The sequence below is a fragment of the Callionymus lyra genome, chromosome 10 (genome assembly GCF_982586985.1).
Source record: "Callionymus lyra chromosome 10, fCalLyr1.hap1.1, whole genome shotgun sequence".
In the NCBI taxonomy this organism is placed as follows: domain Eukaryota; kingdom Metazoa; phylum Chordata; class Actinopteri; order Syngnathiformes; family Callionymidae; genus Callionymus; species Callionymus lyra.
The window spans coordinates 25,978,748-25,999,419 of NC_141827.1; the positions used below are offsets into that span (position 1 = coordinate 25,978,748).

Here is a 20,672-nt window from a genome sequence, read left to right on the forward strand (position 1 = left end):
TAGCGTAAGCAGATTTTCTTTACAATAAGTACAAATCTTAAAACTGGTTTATAAATATGAGCGTGAAGGTACATGTTCACTGTATTGTGATTGTAATGAGCATATATAATTATATATATATATATATATAAATATATATATATATATATATATAAAATCATAGTTCCTAATGGGTAGGAAAAAACACAATGTTGGTTACAAACAAGTAACATTTTTAATTGTTTCATATTGAACACTAACAAAGGTGTTTCAAAATATATGAAAACTCCTAAAATAAGACTGCAGGTTCTGAATAAATATGAAAATATAAATTTCTTCTCTTAAAAAAGTTCTCTGCTACCTATAGTGGAAAGAGCCTTTTCCAAATGTACTTTTTTTTCCCCCTGAGTGTTTCTGCCATGCTGTTGGAGATGTTGTTTTACTAGCCTGAACAAGCCTTGCAGGTTTATGTCAGCCTCGCAGAGTTTACCCAGTTTGACATTCGAATGTAGCCAGTATTTTCTGTGATTCATTGCACTGAAGAGCAACCCGTCCGTGAATCACTGTAGAAGGAATTCTTCTCTCCGTTCTCTTTCGATACGACACATATCGGGCAGAGAAACACTTTCTGTTTCCACACACTTTTTTTGTTGACCTGTTTTACTGGCTCTGTTCACAATGTTGAGAAGAGGAAGTGAATGTGTTAAGTGGGTGAATGTAGTGAGAGATGATAGTTCTCCTTCAATATATTTATATCCTTCTGAAATCAGATTACATTTCAGTGATGGCACCAAGTTGTAAAACCAATCTCTTAAATTATTACCAGATGTACAGTAAATATTCTGTATAATCTTTTGGACAACTTTTGATCCTAAATTTGATTTTCAATCTATAATTGTATGAAACTCATCACGTTGTTGTGTATTTTAACACGTGTTCATGTTTACATCTGAAATTCTCAACACTTTAGTGTCCCAAATTATCTTCTTCATATCTTCTTTTGGGGGAAAAATGGTGTTGAGTGGTTTTAGGAGCAAGAAAAATATAGATATAAAGTACTCCGACAATACTACAAATATATCCCTGTTCGATCGGCATATCAAAGCATCACAATATATCGCAATATATCAGATTTTTGTTCCGGTATTGTGTTTCATATCGCCAGATTCTTGCCAACATACAGCTCTAGTAAACACATATATTTTGCTTAAGAATCATATTTTTATTCTTTCCTTTTGTCCTATAATAAAGTTAAATAATATTTAAAAAAAAGGAAAACATTACACTGCTTTGAGAGATCTTGCATACTATGTAACAACATACTTTATTATTCTGGGAGAATTTGAAAAACCCAAAAGAAAGCCAAGTTATTAAAAACAGGAGAGGTGTCAATCAATAGTTACTTCTTATATGTTCTGAAATTCAGTTAAAATTATGTTCAAACTGGAAATGTAAAACATCTTGACACTTAATTAAAAAGAATATTGTTCTTACTTGTAATATACATTATTTTATTTTTTTTTAATGGCGGATTTTGCGGACATATTTTAAGAACGGCACTCGTTTGTAAACAAAGTATTTAATTTCAACCATGACTCACGTGGAATTCATATCCAAACTCTGGATGTCTGACAGATTGTGAAAGTCACAACCTGACCCGACATCTTGAGCCTCTTGAGCTGCGCCGCCGAGATGTTTCGCAGCTTCACAGTCAGCCGTGATGCGCTGATCTTTGACGACAGCTTAAAAGAGAGCGAGGAGGACGCGCTGACGGGAGATACACTCGTCCTGTACATGAGCATAATTACACATGCCTCCCCTCCTTACATGTGTGCAGATCTGCCTCACTCATGGTTGACTTGTCAGGGTCAGTATTCACACACCACTCCAGGAAACTAATGCAGCTGCTCTTTTAAACTAAAGTAAAAGGCGTCTTACACGCGCTTCACGGCGGAAACATTGTTCACTTTCCAGATGTCCTGGAGGAACGGCAACTAATTACATCAGAAATGTAGTTCACGCCGTGTTTTCTCGGCATTGATCCGTACACGTATTGTGTTTCTGTTGGTCTTTACATCGCTCTGAAAGGCAGCAAGGGAGCCGCCGAGCGTTGGTCAAATGCAGGACGACCTTCATGGCTAAGAGCGACACAATAAGTGGATGAATCCATCTAAGCAACGTACATTGGAAACCAAAGGTAGACGGACAGTCTTCATCGCCACAAAACCTTACATCAAACTACCTTCACAAGCACTTAGTGTTTGTCCAGTAGAGTGTGCAACTGTTGTGAGGTTTTTTTCCCCGCGGCATAAGGGGTTGTGCTGTTTATTCATGTCCACATAAGAGCCATGGGCCAGCCCATAGACCATGTCAGAGAAGATCACAGTGAACGTTCAAGTGATTGACTTAGGCTTCTCTGTGTCAACTGGCCCTTCAAGACAAGAGGCTTTAAACATGGTTCATATTAGGTCTGCACGATATTGGAATTAAGTGCGATATTCGATACTGGTGTCTTGAATTGCGATATGGCTGTTAATGCAATATTTTTTTCTTTCACCTAAAAATGTAGCCGAGCAAAGGCGAGAGTACTGTAGGGGAGGTCCGGGGGTTTAGAGAAGGAAAGCGATGCGATATTTCCTTTTCGTTTATTTCCACGATTCTGTGCCGATATGATCGTAGAAAAATATCTTGCAAGTTTTCTCTTGTACACAAACACATCACAGTTTATAAATGACATGAAGCTAACAACTTAGCTCGTTAGCATACGGCAAAGACAGACAGGGTTACACTTGTTTGGAAGTTCCGAGATCTTATAAAAACGCTGACAACAACTGAGTCGAGATGAAAAGTACTTACAATATGTTGGTTTAGCAAAAGGGGGTTGAAAGAGATGAGTGACTGGATCACTAGTATTTGAGTAGCTAATAAGTTAGTCTTACTTCCGTGTATATATTGAGCCATGCTAAGTTCAGCGTGTGACAAGACGCGTCACCATAGCAACCGAGCCTAGCAAGCTGCACCGCACAGCTGACAGACAGACGGAGACGTAAACAACAACGAGACATAGAAGTACATATTGACAAATTTACAGAACGTGACACTGATTGGTCAAAGTGCGGATTAAAGAAATGCTTAATTTAAACAATAATAAAAAATAAAAAAATGATCGAACGTTAAACGTACCAATATCGCGATATCGATATTTTTTGCATATATCGTGCAGTCCTAGTTCATATAAGTGCAACTTATACAATAAGTGTCAGAGAAACTTGCCATTAAAACAGAAGTGATACAATGTGAAGTAAAAAGAAAACTTTCTCCGAATTTACTGAAGGGAAACTTTAATGATTTCTTTTATGATTCTCAACATTAGAAAATATTTTTCGGATGTTGAATAAGTGTGTAAAAAAGGTATATCATCAGTTAAATATCTACCTTATATTTTCATTGTATTTAACAAAAAAACAAAGGAAATAATTAGTGTTTTGGTAAACAAATGGTCTTTATTATCCACAAAAAAAAAACGTACAGTATAAAACTTTCTTAAATAAATAAATCCATGTGAGAAAAAAGTTTCTTCAATGAAGTGGTTGCAGTTAAATTTATTTTCACCGTACCAAAAGTACTTGTTACATGTGTTGATATGAATGTGTCTTAAATAGATGTTGGACTCTATTGTACTCAGTATGTGTCTGTTTGTACAAAACTCTTTTTTCATTTACATTTTTACATAAAAAAAATGATCTTAAGTCCCACCCATTGAAACAGCTTTTTCTGGAGATTAAATACTGTTTACCGTAACCACGCCTACTCTGCTGTGATTGGTCGAACATCAAGGTTTGTCACCGCGCACCATCAATCCTGGAAGTCTCCACCTCCAAGGAACTTCTTGTATATGACAACAAAGTTAAAACTTTCATATTTTTTTATCTTTTCCTAGTAAGTAATTATTATTTATAAAGCCCCTTTCAGGAAATAATGTTAATGTGTTCAGGATTCTTTGATTGTGATTCTTTTACAAGGTCAAGGCACATCTCTGAAGCCACACTGACTTATTGACAATGGGTTACGACTCGACCAGGACTGTGTCTAGCCATCGCAACCGTCTCATCCAATCAGGTGGAAGCAAGTTGTGTACATGTTCGTGCTTGACGGCAGATACTGTACACTCAGTGAATCTAAAATTAGGATTTATTACAGAGTCCTTTCAAAAACGACGCACCGTCAGTTACTTAGATGATTATAGAACTGGGACGTCATGCCTAATCCACTTTCAACGGAGGTTAATTAAACTGCCATCCTTTCTAAATAAAAAGATGCTACATTGCACAAGGTCAAATTACAATTACAAGGACACAGGTTTTCTCCAAACTACTGTATTAGATGCATCGAGCTCGATCTGAGAGTTGAATATTTATGTTCATGGACTTAGAATAGAATTTGCAAATCCTCAATCTCATCATGTCCTGCTGGATTTACAAATCCTCTCAATCCGTTGTGGTAATCAAACTGTGAACTTTTAATGCTGGCCGGGAAGACGAGCAGTCAGGGTGTCACACGCCACACTCAAGTTTTAATAAGCATTTGGCCTTAAGTCACGGCTGAAAAAAAACAGCTTTACTTAGCTGCAGCGTCTAAATGAACGAATGACATTACTATACTGTGCAGTCTCGTCTGTTTCTTTTTACCAATACCATTGTGTTTCCTACGGAGCAAGTATCCATCAAGGTTCTTTTTTTTTTTAAATTCTCAAACAGATGAAAATCATCAATTGCCGATAATTATTGTTGAGATAATGAAACAATCCACTCCTAAAAAAAACGTACAACAAGCTGATAAATATATTAACTGCAAGTCTATACCGTTAAGCTGAAGTGGCTTGAGTTCTTACGCTTACGTCGTACATTTCCCTGATCAAATTATGTTTTAAAAAGCAGGTATTAGCTAACCTTTAATAGCAAATTAAAACCACTTATGAAACAACTATAATCAGTAGTTTCTTTGATCCATACACAAATAATTACTAGTGGGGTGTTCAAAAATAAAATGAGATCAAGTGCAAGTTGGACACAAAAACTACTGGAAAGTCCATCACTCCAATCCCCAAATGGTTAACTATATAGCATTATTTTATTGGTTAACAAGAGCGAGACAAATAATATAATGCACTGAGAAATACAATTGTTTAATTTCGTTTAACAGTCAATTTGTGCCTCAATGGTAAAAGAAAACAAATGCATATGGTGCAGCATTTAAGTTCAAAGTTGATCGATCCTGTTTCAGAGAAGGAAATAGAGAGGCTATATGTCAACTTGGCATCAATCGATGATGAGAGGCCGAACACAGCAGAGTAAATAACTGACTTGTTGTCAGGAAAACAAGGAAAGCTTTCAGAGGTATTAAAAGCAGATGACCTAAACTTGACAACGACCTTTCGGGGAAGGCTGGTTATTTTTTATCTTGCCGTTTTACTGTTGTGTTAAACACATAGTTCAGAAAAATACATTATTTTTTTTATTTCTCCATTTGTTTGATGTGGTTTATATTCAGATAAACTGTAGTTTAGAAATAATAATTATATTATGTGCTTCATTTCCAAACAGAGGGTTTTTACCATGTTATTCAGCTCTAATTTTCGTAATAGGAAAATGGGGTCTTTGCTCTAAAGAGTAAATATTTGCATATGTTGCAACATTGAGTTCATTTTACAAAGTAAAAAAAACATTTTTTTAATTACAGTCTCTATACTATATTCAAGCGTATGCAACTATACACTGTACAAGAATAACTTTCATACCAGTGGGCATTTCGATTTAAGTCATCAGGCCAAGTGAGCTAAAGCTTTTATTAACTTGGACATGAATTATCGGCACTGAATAAACAGAGCTATGTGAGTAATTATTTTTTATTTTTCAATTACCATGATTTATTAGGATTCGAGAGACTCAATAAAGATATAAAGGTAATAATGTCGTTATCAGGGATGGTCAGGAGCGACCACCGACAAAGTTAATTTAACAACGACGTTAAATAAATATATGGTCCGACCTGAAACTCATTCTTGTGGAAAGTCCGATAAAATGTTTCATTATCTGGACTGGACCACATGAGGAGGTGGGGGGTGCCTCTGTAAGTAATCACATTAGGGTTTTCCCGGCACGAGTGGAACTAAGCTACAGCTGTCCGTCTTATCTGCGACATTAAAAGCGGGCCTTGTTAATGACAACTGCCGTGAAAGTGGTCCGTTTGCAAAAAGAACATGCAAAGAACTTCTTGGTGAGACTAATAGGCTTGAAAGACTTGAGCAAATGTGTGACCACACTCACAACAAACTATACATTTGTGCCGAGATTATGCACAAGTGTAGACGTGAGCTTTCTATTTTCACTAAACCAGTATTAATTTCCATAATTGAAATTATTATGTGCAGAATAATAGCTTTAGTTTGGTCACCACAGGAAAAAAGTCTAAACAACTACATATATGTTGAAATCCTATTAAGAATTTGGGACATCATGAAATTAATTTAGAAAAATAATTCACTTGATAAAGCTCAATTCAAAAGAACAATATTAGGTTGGGCTTTTTTTCCCGCCTATACCATTGAAAGAATCAGTTGAAAATAGTCTAGAGAATATTCGTTTCATGTGGAATTCAACAGTTTAAAAACTAATGATGGATAATGTTTATTTTGCTCATTATTTAGATACAAATGAAAAACAAAGTTTAATTATAATTTAATATACATCATACAGAATAAAAAAATATTTTCAAAACTAAAGGAAAACTTTTAACAACCTGTCCTCTGCACCAGGACATCAGAGATATTTTCGAACACATAATCACACACAAAGACACTGCAAATGAAAAAAGAATTGAAAAGAAAATCAAAATTTCAATGCGAGACTGGGGATTTTATCGGTGAAACCTCATGTTCAAAAATGGTGCATGCTAGCTACCAACTGAGCTAACCGAGCTAATATCATATCAGGAACGTGCACTGTTCCAACTAGCAACTATCACAGTGTCTTTTTCCAGTAAGTAAGTATTTGTAAAGCACATTTCTAGACCCGGGTCACAAAGCTCTTAAACAATTAAAAGCAATACACATTTAAGAATACCTACAAATATAACAACTCTAAAAGGTCAAGATATAAGACAAACACCGGATGCCAAGAAGGAAAACCCTGCACAAATAAAATGGTCTTAAGATGCTTCTTGAAGGAGTCAGTAGACCCCACATCTTGTTCAGCCTGCGAATTAAACATAAAACCATTTTATATGTTTAAGTTACTTTACCATTACTTATGAGTCACGACTATCTCAAATGGGTGGAAGCATTAGAATACAGTTGTGGAGGGTTCCAAACTTAAGAGAGTGGCTTGAGACCGTTTCAAGGTCTGAGGCCAATAAATAAATCTAGCTCTCGGATGAACAAGAAATTGGGTCTATGTGTGAGTGCGATCATGCCGACGCTTGGGAACTTAAAACCAGGCTAATGAAGCCACAAACACTTAATCTCAAATGCAGAGTGATTACTGAACCGAGTTTAGGAAACACCCCCAATGGACCATCCAGCAGCAAAGCTAAGTGTCAGGACTTCTGCCAGAGATCAAGCTCGGAGAGAGAAATGATGCCAGTGGTCCGGGGCTTTGGTCTCTTAGCTCCAAAACTGCTAATGTCAAGGTTTCAAGACAACAAGGACATTAGAAATAGGGAACCATGAAGGTACTGCATTTGGATGTTTTAAAGAGTGGGTTTTTTTGAAGACGACCACAACTGAGCATCAGTTGCTGCATTAAAAATGAACATATGTTTTTGCCCATAACTCTAAAAATGAATAGATTACTCTAAACATTGAATTTTGTGTTAACTCTCGCTACTCCAAGGGCACCATGTGACCCTAAGGGCCAACATTTGTTTGATACAAACTAATGAACTAACTTATGAAATAACTTTATATATATTATTATTATCGCTCATTAATAATATCCCTCTAACACATTCAGATTAATATAACCTTTTGATAAATACGAAGGGGTCAACAAGAAAGGAAAACATACTAAATCAAACATAATAAATAAAAAACTTTTTTTCAACACAACTAAAGGCTACTGCTTTGGTGCCCACAGGAACCACGTGTGGTGACCCCTGGTCTACCTACTAATAGTGGATAGTATAGGTGCCAGGATTGAATCTTTGCTGTATGAATGTGGATAAATCCATGTTAATCTTACCAGCACTCAGCTATACTTCTATAACCTACACATAAAAAAACACACAGACAACAGAGATACAGTTTACATCAGATTTAGGTCTTTAAGAACTAAAATAGAAAACGTCAACCCGAGGGAAATTCACAAAAGCCTAATCAAATCTAGGTCACGCTGCCCTTTGCTAGCGTGAATGTCAAGAGCGGGTTCCAAGTTGGCTTGAAAAAATCCCGTTTGATATCTTCATTGACTTCCCATAAAAAAAGTCTAATGGCCCAAAATTATAATAAGCATGTCAAAGTTAATTACACAGTCATTCTCTCATCTTCGTCCATGAATTCAAGGTCGTGATCGGTGGCTGAAGCATGAATGAAGTCCTGGGAGTTAAAGTGGACAAAGTAGATTAGGCCATTAGAGGAGAAACACTTTCGTTCTGCTCAACTAAACGACTGCCTATGGTGGGAATTATGCAGAACATTCAACAGCTTACTGCACCAAATTGAACCCCTGCAGAAAGTCTCTCCTGTGCCTTCTCTTTTGGAACAGAGCCCATGGGCAGGCACACACACACACACACACACACACACACACTGTGTGTACAGCGCTAAACGCGTGCCTGCCCGGATCACCAGGGGAACCCTCCGTCATTGTTATGTTGGGTAGCTGCTGCAGCAGATGCGGGGCATGTGAGGTGAGCAGGATGAAGTGTAAATGAACCGGACCGCATATGCGCTCGGGTACGACGCCGAGCATCTTTTCCATTCCAGCTCTTTTTTGTTTGCCCTCGCCACTCCGCAGCCTGGCCAGAATTCAAAAAAGGACAGAGCATGCATAAAACATTTCGGACATTCAGACAGCGGGGAGTAATGGAGTGGAGACGCAACAAAAGGTAAAAGTGCGTTTCTAGCCCAACAACACTCACGAGAATAGATTTCAGCGCTGCATCATTTACATCGATATCACGGTGATCTACGTAACCTTGCTAGCACAATGAGAAACAGGAGGAAAATGATAGCTTGTGCACTGGTAGCGCTCTCCGGTATCTAACCTGGTCATCCAGATTTTCCACTGATGGGGGAGTAAAGCAGAGGAGGCAGGAGCGAGGGGTGAGGGAGAGAGAGAGAGGGTGACAGAAGCCAGAGACACTTAGCTTTAGACCGAGCGAAGATGCTCCTAAAAACACCCACCTCAGTCTGCAGCTGATTCCTGACGCAGTGAGCAAAACTGGTGAGTAAATGTAGGGGGGAAAAAAATCGAGTCGATGTTGGAGAAACAGCAGTCTACAATTCCAATATCTGAGCAGCAGTCCGCAGCACAAAGTGGGGAGAAATGACTACTGAATTTCAGGGAACAAGTGTCTGAGTGAGAGTGTGTGTGTGTGTGGGGGGGTGTGTGTGCGTGTGTGTGTGTGTGTCACAGAAAGATGGACAGTGATGCAGAAGGAAGAGGACAGACTGAAGGGAGTGGGGAGAAAGACAGAGAAGAGAGACGGAATAAATGTGGGAGATTAAGTTATTGAGTGTAGATGCATTAGAGAAAACGCCCCTCCCTCTTTGCGCACACACACACACACACACAGACACACACACAGACACACACACACACTGACACACACACAACGCCTTACTTAACACAGTCAGCATTTAAGTCAGCGTCTATTCTGTGAATCCCAGTGATCTGCAAACACCGACCGACGTCAAGAGAAAGATAAGGAAAGAAAGACTCGATGACATTATGAAACTAAGATAAAGTTCATATGAGGACAGTTTTTCACAAGAATAAAATCAATATTTTAAATTATGCATTGAGTGTGTGTTTTTATTGAGTTATGTGGCAACTGATGATAAGCAGAATAAAGATGAGTAATAAAGTCAATCCAATCTACTTCAATGAAAAATTCATATTTTTTCAACTTTGCTGCTGACGTACTTCTTCATACAATAATGAATCCTCTGGGCTTCATTGAAGGACATTTTTATATAAAAAAAGAAGAAAATTAAATCAAATAACCATAGGCAGCATGTCTGCTTCTTTTGCACAAAGGGCTCTGTTGTAAACAGGCATAATATTCACTGCTTAGACTTACAATACTTGAATAGGTTTCCCGCGAAACTGAAACATTCATTTCCGTGAAGTTTATGTAATCTTGTGACCTGAAATACGATACAATAAACAGCAAATCAATAATAAATCCGACCTCCTTGTACACACACACTAAACAGTTTATAAATGACCCGACGCTAACAACTTAGCTCACTAGCATACGGTGAAGACAGACAGGTTTAAACTTGGTTGGAAGTTCCGCGATCTTATAAGAAAACAACTGAGATGAGATAAAAGGACTTAGAATATGTTCCTTTATGTCGCAAATGCGACACTTAAATTCATACCCACAGCCACTCTGCTGCGATCGGTCAAACATCAAGGTTGGTCACCACATGTCATCAATCCCGGAAGTCTCAATCTCCAAGGGGCCCAGTGTATAAACAAAGCAGGATGTGATAACAGGTGGCTGGAGGAGGAGTCAGGACCATTATTACGTCTCAATGGACTTCACTCTCATAACCTCTTGTTTGACGAGATTTCCGAGAATTAACTTCAAAACATGTTCATGATGAGGGACTCACTCGCATGTTTCAAATGTTAAATCAGGAGAGTTGATATTTCACATTAGTTGATCTTTTAAGAGAAACAATAAACCTCTGTAATAAATCAAATAAAGAACTCAATATCTTTTTGGGTCTGTATTAACGTCACACCATTAGCATATGATGGAGTTGTCGAATACAGAGACCAATACGAATAAATAGGTCAAGTAACAATTTCCTTTGCTCAATTTTGTATTAACATATCAAAGTAGGCAAAAGACCTTAAATGTAATAATAAAGGAAAAATCTATCGAAGCATCTATCGAGTGTGTGAATACTCCGAAGACTCCTGTGACAAGTTTCATATAAAAACTATCCGGACGGTGAGTTACCGACGCATAGGAACGAGCCAGCTAAGTTTTGGAACTTATTTTTTGAAAACCTAACTGCGGTCAAGACGCCAGAAAGGCTGAAAATGGGTTTTGATCTTTAGTTTAATTTACTAATATTGTACTTCTTTTTTTTTAATCTGCGAAAGTTTAAACTTTGAGAGTGTTTAAATAATAGACAACTGTGAGAAAATGTTAATGCCTGTATGAGAAAAGTGTATAAAAGTGTGTGGTCAGGCGTTTTACGGCCTTAAAACACTACTTTACTTTGCGGATTTCGTCTATCTGGGTTATTTTTAGAACGTATCGCCCGCGATAAACGAGGGACCACTTTATTTTGTAGTTTGTTTTCCTAAGATCATTTAAAATTTGGACTTTTCTGACCCGAGAGAAATTCAGTTTTTCTCGTTCCAAGTGAGAAGATCGAGCAGCTTCCGGATCGTGTTAATACGGCTGGTTCTTCGCATGAAGAAACTTCAGCTTGTGTTTGCGGTGCTGCCTTTGGGAGATCAGCAACATGCGTCTTCTCCTACATGCTCTCCTGATCCTTGACTCGTATGACGATACTATAAGCGGTGGATGTCGCCATCTTCAAAGTCGTTCTTCACCCGTTGGCTCAGCTCTAGAATCGCTAACGCCCAATAAATCATGTTAAACCGCTTGACTCGGGATGTTGCCAGTTTGATGTTCGGATCAGTTTTCTTCAGATTTAAGCAAATGGATGCTTCACCCTGCATGTGTTTGTGTGCGAGACCCGGAGCCCGAGGGGGGCTGTTGAAGCTTCACTGTTGCGCACCAATGTCCCTGGCCTTTCCCTCAGATCCGAAGCCCAGTCACGAAATCTTCCATGTCTGCTTCCAGCCGGAGACACGACTCGCCCTTTTCCGCTGAGGACACTTAACATGGTGCGATACCATTCACAAGGTCAACAGCAGGTGAACCCCCACATTTGTTTTTGGCTTAAACGAGAAGGTAACATTTATAGGTAACTGTTAGATGGCGCAATTTTCTAAGCCAAGATTCTAACTTTTCTAATCAAATGAATAAAACGACAACAAGAGTTGCCAGCAAAAGTAAAAATGTAAGTAAGTAATGCTGTATTTTGGGGTCATTAAATGTTAACACAATATATTGAGTCACTTTAGTCACACAGATTATTCTTTTAATAATTTGAATGTGTTCCAAGATGGGTTTAGAACACGTACAACTGAATGACTGACTGTATCGTGTGACAAGACATGATTATAAAGAAAGTTTATTAATTGATTAATGTATAAATACATAACTAAATTAAAAAATGTCTGTATATATGTATATATACACATTATTTATACATTTTGACATTTATTTATTGTTATTTATGAATTTACTGTATACATTTCATCTTTGAATAAATGAAAGACTAAATGTATAAATACATAAATAATATAGGTATACAAGTATATAAAAGTCAAAATGTATAAAATGGCACCATTTTTTGATTCACATTAAATCACATTTACTTCATATTGATATTAATTCACACATACATTTCTTCATTTAGTTTATTATGCATTTAAAGCTTTATTTATTTATAATGACGTCATTTACCGTCCTTCATATGTAATGTCAACCGTTCTGCCAATTGTTTTCAGCACTTGACTAAAAAACAATGCAGATTTTGGCGCCTTATTTCGGGGTTTTCCTAAATTATTTTGTCTAAAACACAAACATTCAACATGTGAATTCTCACTATAAATCAGAACTTGTCTGGCAACGTCCCTCATGCACACACACAATAAACCCCAAAATAATACTGACAAAGGTTTATGACTACAGTATGGAATCATGTTCAAAATAAAAGTATTCTTTAAATATTTTGGAAAAATCACTTTAAGTCTGTTTTTGAGGTCATTTGAAGGTTCAGGCTGATTTTAAGAATCTGGTTCGAGCAAGTATCAAATGGACCCTTAACAACACTCTTTCCTATCTAAATCTAAATAAACTTTTGCTAAATTCAACCAATTCTCTTTGATTTTATCAGCAACATCTTCTAAACAGGAGTGAAAAAACCAGATCTATAGTCCCATCATTGACGACTGATCCTCCTTTTGTCACCCGGTGAAATGTTGACTCGACCTTCAGAAGAAGACTCTCGGACCTGACACGGCTTTGAAAGAACCGAGTCAGCTCGTTCTAGACTAGATCTCAGCATCATTCAATAAGGTTTGTGTAACTTCCTGTTTGACACATAAGCTGGTGCTTCCTTATCAACTCGTCGAAGCATGACCAAGAGGGGAATTGAAATAGATGAGGTCAGTGATAGTGCTTTTCTCACGAACAACATGTGACAAGAGGTCGGTGGAGGTACGACCTCTTGGTGGGTACATTTAAAGAACTAATGTCACATTTTTACAGAATCAGAATTGGAGCCACATTTCCACTTTGACGGGTGTTAAAAAAGGCTGATTCAGAGAACAAAATGTCCTGACATTTCGGAAGCAGTGGATGTTAAAATGGTGCCAAAGTGAAGAATCTATAAGAAGAAAAAAAAAAGTCTCTTTTGATAATGTCTTTCACAACTGGGAGCTGCTGTCGCCGCCGTGCCTTACTGGTCGTCGAGTGAAGTTAAAAGACCCGAGTGTGTGACTTCATATACGAGGACAAATACTGTTCACATTCCAAAGGCTATTCTGTGATACCTTGCCGTCACATATAATACTAAAGGTCATTCACAACACTAAATAAGTTGATATATAATAAAGAATTCTGTGTATGATAGAGTGCAGTTTAGATGTCCCAAAAAGATTAGATAGAGATTTAAAGTAAAACTAAAAAAAGGCGTGTACATATGTAAATGTATGGCTGGATCTGGATATGAATACAAAGTTAGTTACATTCACAGTATATGAACTGTCCTACACTGAACTGGTTTGAGCATTCTTCGAGAAATAGCTACTGAGCTTCGAGTCCAACTGTCTCCAATGGTTAACTGGGATGACCACATGAAACAAAGAGACAACATGGATCAAATACAATAAAAAGAAGCATAGGCTTCTGGAAAGTAACTAGTCATGATCTTCGTCTATGCTAGCTAAAACCATCAAATTAAATTAATTATATTCATATTCAGTTATTTATATCATTTGTTAAATGTTATGTTTTATTACATGTTTGTTGAGGTTTTTTTAAGAAGTAAATTATTAAAGTACTAACCGTTATTGTATATTAAATTGTGAAAAGTCATTAATAGTTGAGGTGTGTATTGGCAAGAATCTGGTGATACAAACACTTCAAGATACAGGGGACACAATACAATGTAATGTGATATATGATGTGACTATATAAACAAGGATATATTTGAAGTATTGTTGAGTACTTGACTCTAGTGTTGCAAAATTTTTTAAGTTGTAATTTTCATTTGTTTTTAAACCAACAAACAAAGTTGACTGTATCCTCTTGTCCTCAGTCATCACCAGTATCTCAAAATAACAGATTTGATACAGTGCTGTTTAATATAAATACAGCATCATTAAGAACATATATTCTTATATTTAAGTGTTAAAACTATTCTAAACATTGGCTTTAAATGCATCTGAAGCCGACTTCATCCTCTCGTCCTCAGCCATCCCTGGGACCTCATGGTTTAATTGTTCCGTTAGCTGGGGAGGACGTAATGCTGCTAACATTTGCAATTGTTAATAATTTTTATTTTTAAACACACTTTACTGAACTGTAAACCATAAAGAATTGCAGTTAAAAAAATATATATATATATTTAAAAGCCAAAAATAAAATCAATAAAGTGCTGTCGAATGTCAATACATTATTGCGACACATAAACCCCTAATTGTGTTATTTTTTTTATCTTTTAAGTATTGTTCTTACGCATTTTTGTATACAATAAAGTTGAAATATTATTTAATAAACTTTCTCTTTAGTTCCAAGTATTTAAAATTTAAATTGGAGCTAGCTGTGTATTTCTAAAGAGTTCTAATGATTGTGTCCCTGAGTTTTGTTGTGACATATTGATAGAATAATATGCATTACATGGTTAATTTGTAAAACTTTGATTTATTTTCTTGCATTACAAAAGGAATATAAAAACTATTTGATCCTGGTGACAGTAGAAAGGCAGAGCTTCTTTGTTGACACACATTGTTCACATGGCTCTGCTCTGGAGTGTTACAATGGAGTGACGCTCATAAAATCTGTTGGCATTTCGAAACAAAAACACTCTTTGACAGAAATACCATCGCAAACATGTGCGACTTTATTAGCATTCAGAGTTTAAATATCAAGTGCTGAATAACCAATGACTTGGAAGAAGAGTTTCATATTTTCGGTCTTTTGATTATTATTCAAATTACTGTGGCACTTTCCATGACGGCCGGAACGAAAAGGCTCTTACATATTTTACAATAACTTTCCAAAATAGGAACAAGAATGTTTTTGATTAACCCATTTAAAAGGTGTTGCCAGTTTTTATTTTTTTTAAAACGGCATAGTTTATCTTCTACATATGTGACAGAAGAAATAAATGTTGTGGTGAAATGTAAATATAATAAGATAACATTTAACCACTTATAACGTCAATTCTGAATATGTAGCATAGCATTTTACTTTTGATTAAAGCATTTTAAAACAAACCTTTTTGTGTAACTTAAAAACATATAAGAACATGATAGTAAGTTAATTCCAAAAAGGGAGAGCGTTAAATACCATTAGCTGTATAAAAACATTTCAGGTTTTAGTTTTGACTTCTTCAAGTCCTAAAAGTTTTTTGTGTTTGTTTTTATCAAATCAACATCACGATTGAATAGAATTAAGACGCCAGAAGACCCCAAGAGAATTGAAAATAAAAAGTGCACAGTTTAATTAAATTCAAACTATATTATTAAAATGTACGTCCATATGACGCCCGTGGTCGAAGCCCTCTATTCTTCGTCAAAAAAAGATCCAAATAGCTCCGTACTGCTTGGGTCTTTTTGGGCGAGCAGGACGTAGAAAAGTGGGCACCTTTCACTACATTAAAATGAACATACATTTCTGTCTGTAAGTCTCAAGAAGAACTTATTACTCTAAAAATAATCCTAACCCTTAGTCGACATGAGGGTGAGTAGAAAATGAGTGAAATGGGAATTTTGAATAACAGGCAGTTAGTGTGGTATCAAATTAATAAAAAAAAAAAAAAGGATGTTTGCAGGGTGTTTGCTTCTGTCCATCAGATGGAGTGAGAAGCTGGGCCACCTGAGAGAGGCTCAGAAGTGGTACCACTGATCCAAGTCATCTGAATCGTGACTGTATTCTTCTACCCTATGACTCGTCCCCTCACTTGACGTCCCCGATCTTCTCAAGCATCGCCGCGAGCGATTTCCAAAGTGTTCGACTTTCGTCCACGGGAGGTGCAGATTTCTCGCCGATGCGTCGGGTCCAGACAGGAGACGTTAAGTGCTGCTCTCTCTGTAATTGCATCATTAGCTAAACCAAATGACTCAGTGACTTCAAACCCCCTCCCCCCCCTTTTTTTTCTCCCTTCACCCTGCCCCGTCCAGAAATAGGGAGTCGAAGCCTCCAGCACTTTACTGTACGGCAGCTCAAGCAGAATAATTCTAACATGTTATGTGCAACAGTGCAAAATGTTAACGTTCCAGAAATATCCGAGTGAATAACAGCGATAATGAGAGTGTCATAGCGAAACCGCCACCAAGATGTTTGTGTTTCTTCTTCTGAAAAGAGCCCATTTGGTTCTTCAACTTCAAACCGAACAACACCTTCAACATGACCCAGCTACGAACTCAGGAACTAGCAAGATCCGTCCTAATCCGTGCACCAGACACATCCACGAGTGTCATTATGTGGATTTGTATTTAATGAGCGAAACACAAACAGACATCCCCGTCTCGTCTCTTGAGGAAGGACCGAGGATTTATTCTCAATTCCGTAGTAAACAAGGTCAGATAGCAAAGACCCCACTTGAGTTTTCTCCTCCTGTCGACAACTCAGACATCTGTGGTGTACGGAGGATGAGTAATGGGGGGTTGGTAAGGGGGGGTTAGCAAGCTTTGCAGAAGGTAACGCTTACTTCCTGTCGCTGTGAATGAAAGAGCGAACAAGTGTCGGGCTCTTCCTCTTTCAAAGTGGGAACAAGAAATGTGTCATATTCGCGTCTGTCATTTAGTGACTGCCAGTCATTTGGTGGCTTCATCGTTTGATCAGTTTCCATCTAAAGTGATAGCGACGTTCAAATGAACATACAGTTTTTACTATACGTCTAAAAAGGAACAGATTATCCTGAAAATAATCTCAACCCTCGCTCGACATGAGGGCGAGTAGAAAATGAGTTAAGTTTGAATACATTTTACTGTTTTTTTTAAAACTAGTCTTATTTTCTTAATAAACATTCCAGTTACCAAATCATGGCCCAATTTACTTTTTTCTTTTATGGGTCAATTTTCCCCTGGAAAACGAGATGTTCTCGAGCCAGAGAGGAGATTTCATCTACATTTCCTGTCTGACGCATTTTTACAATCTCAACGGTTTGTTCTACAGCAAACATTTCCTGCCTAAAATATCAATAAACCAAGAATAATGTGCATCAACTCTCCAGATTCAGAGAAATTCTTGGGTTTTCACACACACCAAGATAACAAGTGTGTCTTTCATTTGTGGCAAAAAGGTACGACGTCACATCTTAAAAGAGGTCATTGCTCTTGTATTGAAATGAAAGAACTATAATACGTAACATTGACTTTTTCTAATTATTACTCTGGTGCCTCAGAGTTCACGTCAAATGTGGAACCAAATCATGCACTTTTGAGTTAAAAATATGGTTTCTGAAAGCACCTTTTAAGTTGTCCATGTCAACAGTGGGAAAGTTCAAAAATACCCACCCAACTGTACTAAAATCAGATAAATTTTAAGGTAAGCAAATGGTACTCAACATTTTTTGTTTTATTTGTAACTCTTCATTTATTTATTTATGATACGTTAACTCTGAGCTGCATATACTTATTTGGAGGTTTAACGTGAAACTGCTAGGTATATATATAAATAATTAAATTAAAAACTGTTGATAAAATATCAATCAAAATATCAGTGTCAATCTAAAGTGAATAAATATGACAATATTGATTGTATTGTACTTTCAAACAACTGTTTCAACTGGATGGACCGACTCTGTCTTTGAACTGACTTGAAATGTACAGTATATCGAACGATACGAGTATTTTATTATCCGTCTCTGATACTACGAGGTGAAGTACAGGACACACAAGTCCATCCCTTTTTTCACGTCAGCACCAGTTCAACAAGGTGCACATGACATTAAACAAACAATTATTGAAATATAGATCATTTAATTACAAATTGTTTTGTCGAAGTCATTATGGATGTGTTACGACAAGAACCTGGGGTACCAATACGTTTCACGATACAGGGGCAACATGCAATTTAATATAGGAATAAAATTATATTTTTAATATTGTAATTGACTCTGGCGTTGCAGAATATACAGACCGCATGACTCCTGACAAAGTCTTTACTGAGTTAAAAAAAAAAAATTCAAACACGCCCAAACATTAGGTTTAAAAGCTGGTGCAGTCAACTGTATCCTCTCATCCTCAATCCTCGCCGGACTCTCACTGGATTGTAATTACCTTGTAATCCTCATCAGGAAGATTTGACATCTCACAACCTCCAGAGAAAACTAACTTATCTGTAGTTTAACCATTGCAAACAAACTAAGAAAAATAAACATAAAAGTGATTTGAAACAGGAACAAAAAACGATATCTGGCGATATGTTATATATTGTGATACTGTAGTAACAATTATAGTAAGTTTAAAGAGCGCTTTTTCAAGACCAGGGTCACAAACGCTTAAACAATCAAAAATACCCAATAAAATAAATACTTAAAAGGTCAAAAACAACACAGAGGAATGCACGAATAAAAGTGTCTTAATAGGTTGTGGTATTGCCTGAGTATTTCACTCTGGTGTTTACAGACCACATTACTCTTTATGATGTTGTAACTGCTTTCATTTGTTTTCAAACCAAAATACCAAAAATTCAACCCAAACATCGGCTTTAATAGAAGCTTGAGTAAAACGTAGCCTCTCGTCCTCAGTCAACTTTAATTCAAACACACTTAATCGAAACCAAAGAAGTATGATAAAAAATTAATAATGATATTTAAAAGCCAGATAAATAAATTATTGATGAAATGGTGTGGAATATTCCAGTATCGTAAAAAAAATGTTGCAATATATATGTACAGGTATATATATACAGGTATATATATATATATATATATATATATATATATATATATATATATATATATACACATATATATATATATATATTGGTGAATTACAACACACTTGACTTGAGTATTGACTCAACTGCAGGTGGACATTTGTTTCAGGATCTCACAGGAACATGTCACGTTGAGTCACAGGGTGTCAGGCAGATGCGTGCAGGAGGTGCAGGAGGTGCAGGAGGTGACCTGGCCTCTGCCGTACCGTGTTAGCAGCAGGTCTGACTCCTGAGGACCTTCATCTCACATCTCACTGAGTGACAAAAACATCCTGCTAACAAGTCTGCTCCATCTTTGGATCCAGAAGCTAACGTTACTGTCGCCTGATCGATCTGGATGGAGGACGTTCATCGTTTAAGCTGCGACACGAATGCGGGGAACTTGACTTAAGAAGCTGGTCACGGAGAAGATCCATCATGGAGCAGTTCCATCAAAAACCTTCGTCGATCTACTGTCAGTTATTCATAGTTGTGACGAGCGATGACACGTGGATCTGACACGTTCACCCGCGGAGACAACACAGCCACAGACCCGCCGGACACACGTGTGGTCAAGCCTACCTTCAGAGAGGTCCTTCAGAGATCCTTCAGTCCTTCAGTCAGATGATCGTCTAGGTTTCTTCTGGCGCCGCCACCATGCGCTGCACTGCAGCCCCGCCCCCCTTTGCTGCAGACGACCTGCCATTGGTCGGCTCGAACACGACCGCAGCCGGATAGGATCCGCTGATTGGATGAGTGGCCCCGTCAATCTATTTCGGATCCGACTTCCCGCGTTCAGACCTGAGCCCACATAACACACAGTGAAGCTATATTTAGGGGTCAACTGTCCACTCCTGGCCAAAGTCTCACTTGACCTCCGAGGTTACACAATACTCATAATGTTAAGTTGATATTGTGACTCTAAGTATTTTACTTTGGTTCGTCATTAAGATACATTTGACGTAAAGCCAACTCAAATTTACATTTATAGCAAACACATGTATTTACAGAAAGAATGGACGGTAATCAAAAGTTGAAAGTTAAGAACAAATAAATAGTTTTAACACTTAAATATAACAATATATGTTCTTAAAGATGCTGTATTTATATTAAATAGCACCGTATCAAATGTGATTTTGCTTTCAAATCAAATAGTTCTTGTCTGCTTCATATTTTAATTAATGGATCATAAAATCAAATATCTTTTTTACAATTAACATAAAAAA

The 20,672-nt window shown here is 37.1% G+C and overlaps 1 protein-coding gene across 3 annotated transcripts in view; it reads right to left on the reverse strand.

Moving 5' to 3' along the window:
- Positions 1–20,108, reverse strand: part of kcnab2a (potassium voltage-gated channel subfamily A regulatory beta subunit 2a) — a 101,351-nt gene extending 81,243 nt beyond the window's left edge. For 2 of the 3 annotated variants that reach the window (XM_087800221.1, XM_087800218.1), the window contains exon 1: positions 20,029–20,108. The gene's annotated coding sequence lies outside the window, so the exon portion shown is untranslated. Of the gene's footprint in view, positions 1–9,379; positions 9,622–20,028 lie in introns of those variants that run through there. The other variant, XM_087800219.1, reaches the window with a different exon arrangement.
- Positions 20,109–20,672: the final 564 nt, after the last annotated feature.